The sequence below is a fragment of the Bos grunniens genome, chromosome 8, assembly GCF_055505025.1.
Source record: "Bos grunniens cultivar Pamir isolate PY7600 chromosome 8, Bosgru_T2T1.0, whole genome shotgun sequence".
In the NCBI taxonomy this organism is placed as follows: Eukaryota; Metazoa; Chordata; class Mammalia; order Artiodactyla; family Bovidae; genus Bos; species Bos grunniens.
In genome coordinates, this window is record NC_141172.1 from 19,152,792 (window position 1) to 19,158,112 (window position 5,321).

Here is a 5,321-nt window from a genome sequence, read left to right on the forward strand (position 1 = left end):
TAAAATCCTGGTAGATAATTCCAGTATCTGATTAATTTCCACTGTTGGTGACTAGAGTTTTCAGTTCAGTTCAGTCACTCAGTTGTGTCCGACTCTGCAACCCCATGGACTGCAGTACGCCAGGCCTCCCTGTCTATCACCAACACCTGAAATCTACTCAAACTCATGTCCATTGAGTCGCTGATGCCATCCAACCATCTCATCCTCTGTCATCTCCTTCTCTTCCTGCCCTCAAGCTTTCCCAGCATCGGGGTCTTTTCAAATGAGTCAGTTCTTTGCATCAGGTGGCTAAAGTATGGGAGTTTCATCTTCAGCATCAGTCCTTCTAATGAATATTTAGGACTGATCTCCTTTAGGATGGACTGGTTGGATCTCCTTGCTGTCCAAGGGACTCTCAAGAGTCTTCTCTATGGTTCAAAAGCATCAGTTCTTTGGTGCTCAGCCTTCTTTATAGTCCAACTCTCACATCCATACATGACTACTGGAAAAACGATAGCTATGACTAGACGCACCTTTGTTGGCAAAGTAATGTCTCTGCTTTTTAATATGCTGTCTAGCTTGGTCATAACTTTTATTCCAAGGAGCAAGCGTCTTTTAATTTCATTGCTGCAGTCACCATCTGCAGTGATTTTGGAGCCCAAGAAAATAAAGTCTGACACTGTTTTCCCACCTATTTGCCATGAAGTGATCGGACCAGATACTATGATCTTTGTTTTCTGAATGTTGAGTTTGAAGCCAACTTTTTCACTCTCCTCTTTCACTTTCATTATATGTTCTTTCATTCTTCTTCACTTTCTGCCATAAGGGTGGTGTCATCTGCATATCTGAGGTTATTGATATTTCTCTCAGCAATCTTGATTCCAGCTTGTGCTTCATCCAGCTTAGCATTTCTCATGATATACTCAGGACATAAGTTAAACAATATACAGCCTTGACATACTCCTTTCCCTATTTGGAACCAGTCTGTTGTTCCATGTCCAGTTCTCACTGTTTCTTCCTGACCTGTGTACAGATTTCTCAGGAGGCAGATCAGATGGTCTGGGATTCCCATCTCTTGAAGAATTTTCCAGAGTTTGTGGTGATCCACACAGGCAAAGGCTTTGGCATAGTCAATAAAGCAGAAATAGATGTTTTTCTGGAAGTCTCCTGCTTTCTTGATGATCCAGCAGATGTTGGCAATTTGATCTCTGGTTCCTCTGCCATTTGTAAAACCAGCTTGAACATCTGGAAGTTCATGGTTCACGTGCTGTTGAAGCCTGGCTTGGAGAATTTTAAGCATTACTTTACTAGCGTTGAGATGAGTGCAATTGTGCAGTAGTTTGAACATTCTTTGGCATTGCCTTTCTTTGGGAATGGAATGAAAACTGACCTTTTTCAGTCCTGTGGCCACTGCTAAGTTTTCCAAATTTGTTGGCATATTGAGTGCAGCACTTTCACAGCATCATCTTTTAGGATTTGAAATAGCTCTACTGGAATTCCATCACCTCCACTAGGTATGTTCATAGTGATGCTTTCTAAGGCCCACTTGACTTCACATTCCAGGATGTCTGGCTCTTGGTGAGTGATCACACAATCATGGTTATCTGGGTCATGAAGATCTTTTTTGTATAGTTCTTCTGGGTATTCTTGCCACGTGTTCTTAATATCTTCTGCTTCTGTTAGGTCCATACCATTCTATCCTTTATTGTGCTCATCTTTGCATGACATGTTCCCTTGGTATCTGTAATTTTCTTGAAGAGATTTCTAGTCTTTCCCATTCTATTGTTTTCCTCTATTTCTTTGCATTGATTGTTGAGGAAGGCTTTCTTATCACTCCTTGCTATTCTTTGGAACTCTGCATTCAAATGGGTATATCTTTCCTTTTCTCCTTTGCCTTTAGCTTCTCTTCTTTTCACAGCTATTTGTAAGGCCTCCTCAGACAACCATTTTGCCTTTTTGCATTTCTTTTTCTTGAGGTTTATCTTTATTCATTTACCTTGTGGTTTTCCTGGTTCTTGGTATAATAACTGATTTTTGATTGTATCCTGGACAATTTGGATATCATTTTCTTGAGAACTGAATCCTTTTTCATCTTTATGAGGTAATCTCCCTGCTAAGGTGTAGCTTAAGGGAGGACTGGATGGGTGTATGTGTCAGGTTTCCTAAAGGGTCTCTGCTGATACAGGAAGTAGAGGACTGGCTTACACGTTTCCTTGCAAGTGGATGCTTGCCACTTGGTCCTACTGATACCTTCCCAGTGAAAGTGGGACATCAGTTGATACCACCTCATTGCCTCCACGTGGTGTAGAACCAGGTCTTGCTGACATCAGGGATGGGGGTGCAGAGGGCTGATTCACCTGCTTTGTTGCTACAGGAAAGTGAAAGTCGCTCAGTCGTGTCCGACTCTTTGCAGCCCCATAGACTGTAGCCTACCAGGCTCCTCTGTCCATGGGATTTTCCAGCAATAGTACTGGAGTGGATTGCCATTTCCTTCTCCAGGGGAATCTTTCTGACCCAGGGATCAAACCCAGGTCTGCCTCATTGTAGACAGATGCTTTACCGCCTGAGCCACCAGGGAAGTCCTTTGTTGCTACAGGGGAGGAAGGCAATTCAACAAGGCATCCTTGACAATGAGGGAGAGGAAGGGAGTTGAGTGCCAACTGACTGCATCTCACACCTCATTGTTCCCAGGTAGGCATGGAGGTTCAGCCATCTACTGGGCTCTAGTCACATGAGTGATGGTGAAAGCAGGTACCAACTAGATGTGCCTCACTGTTCATTGAGTTTCATTGCTGCCTGATGGGGGTGGGATGATCTGCTCGCTGCTGGACCTCACTGGATGCTATCCTGATGGAAGAGTCTGAGGGTTACCAGAATGGTGTAGGGTGGCAGATCAGCTTTCCATTCAGTCCTCCCTAAACTGTGGGGTGGGAGAAATGCAGTTTTTCTTTAGGAATTTGCCTGGAGTAACGCAGCATTACCAAAGGGCTTTCTGTTGATAGGCCACCTCTTTTCAAATATTTTGACTTGGGAATAGGCTTTTCTTCAAGTAATTTTTTTTTTGTCCATGCTTGTTGGTGATTTCTGGCTTGAGGCTTCTGCCATGTCTGGAATATATGTTCTCGAAATCTTAGTTTGAAGAGGGAGGAACTCTGCCTCTCTAAGAGGTGGAAATGCTGCTGCTGCTGCTAAGTCACTTCAGTCATGTCCGACTCTGTTTGACCCCACAGATGGGGGCCCACCAGGCTCCCCCGTCCCTGGGATTCTCCAGGCAAGAACACTGGAGTGGGTTGCCATTTCCTTCTCCAATGCATGACAGTGAAAAGTGAAAGTGAGGTCGCTCAGTCATGTCTGACTCTTAGTGACCCCATGGACTGAACCTACCAGACTTCTCTGTCCATGGGATTTTCCAGGCAAGAGTACTGGAGTGGGGTGCCAAGCCTTCTGCAGAGGTGGAAATGGGGCTACTCCAATATTGGAACTAAACATCTCAGTAACTATTTTTAAATAATTAATTGCCAACATCTGCTGCTGCTGCTAAGTCACTTCAGTCGTGTCCAACTCTGTGCGACCTCATAGACAGCAGCCCACCAGGCTCTGCCGTCCCTGGGATTCTCCAGGCAAGAACACTGGAGTGGGTTGCCATTGCCTTCTTCAATGCATGAAAGTGAAAAGTGAAAGTGAAGTCACTCAATCATGTCCGACCATCATCGACCCCATGGTGCCATTGCCTTCTCCGCTAGATCATCGAAAAAGGAAGAGAGTTCCAGAAAAACATCTATTTCTGCTTTATTGACTATGCCAAAGCCTTTAACTGTGTGGATCACAATAAACTGTGGAAAATTTTGAAAGAGATGGGCATACCAGACCACCTGACCTGCCTCTTGAGAAACCTGTATACAGGTCAGGAAGCAACAGTTGGAACTGGACATGGAACAACAGACTGGTTCCAAATAGGAAAAGGAGTACATCAAGGCTGTATATTGTCACCATGCTTATTTAACTTATATGCAGAGTACATCATGAGAAATGCTGGGCTGGAAGAAGCACAAGCTGGAATGTAGATTTCCGGGAGAAATATCAATAACCTCAGATATGCAGATGACACCACCCTTATGGCAGAAAGTGAAGAGGAACTAAAAAGCCTCTTAATGAAAGTGAAAGAGAGTGAAAAAGTTGGCTTAAAGCTCAACATTCAGAAAACTAAGATCATAGCATCCGGTCCCATTACTTCATGGCAAATAGATGGGGAAACAGTGGAAACAGTGGCTGACTTTATTTTTTGGGGCTCCAAAATCACTGCAGATGGTGATTGCAGCCATGAAATTAAGACACTTACTCCTTGGAAGGAAAGTTATGACCAAGCTAGGCAGCATATTAAAAAGCAGAGACATTACTTGGCCAACAAAGGTCCGTCTAGTCATAGCTATGTTTTCCAGTGGTCATGTATGGATGTGAGATTTGGACTATAAAAAAAGCTGAGCGCTGAAGAATTGATGCTTTTGAACTGTGGTGAGAGTCCCTTGGACAGCAAGGAGATCCAACCAGTCCATCCTAAAGGAGATCAGTCCTGGGTGTTCATTGGAAGGACTGATGCTGAAGCTGAAACTCCAATACTTTGGCCACCTGATGTGAAGAGCTGACTCATTTGTGAAGACCCTGATGCTGGGAAAAATTGAGGGCAGGAGGAGAAGGGGATGACAGAGGATGAGATGGGTGGGTGGCATCACCGACTCAATGGACATGGGTTTGGGTGGACTCCAGGAGTTGGTGATGGACAGGGAGGCTTGGTGTGCCTCCCTGTTCATGGGGTTCATGGGGTCACAAAGAGTTGGACACAACTGAGCAACTGAACTGAACTAACATGCTATTTGGTAAGAATATTTCCATGGACTTTGTCATTAGAGTATTGTGTGTGTGTGTGTGTGTCTATGTGCACACGTGTGCATGTATGGTTGCATGTACAAAGACAAATTTGAATGGTTTAAATTTCCTTTCCCTAATACCCATTTAACCCTTTCTTACACACATGTACACACACACACACACACACACACACACATTCTTTTGTGTTGTTGTTGATCTACCCTGCAAGCTTACTTGCACTATTCTATTACCCCCACTACAGTTTATTTCAAATCTTGCCCAGTAATTCCTTGCATTAGGGTGGATGTAAAAAATCAAGAGCATTAACTTTCCCCCCCCCCCCCCTGAAAAAATCTTTATTGTCTACCTTTGGTTCATAGCGTGGGAGAAGGCTCCAAGGCTTCCTTGACGTCTCAGACAGTAAAAAATCTGCCCGGAATACGGGAGATCGGGGTTCGGTCCATGGGTTGAGAAGA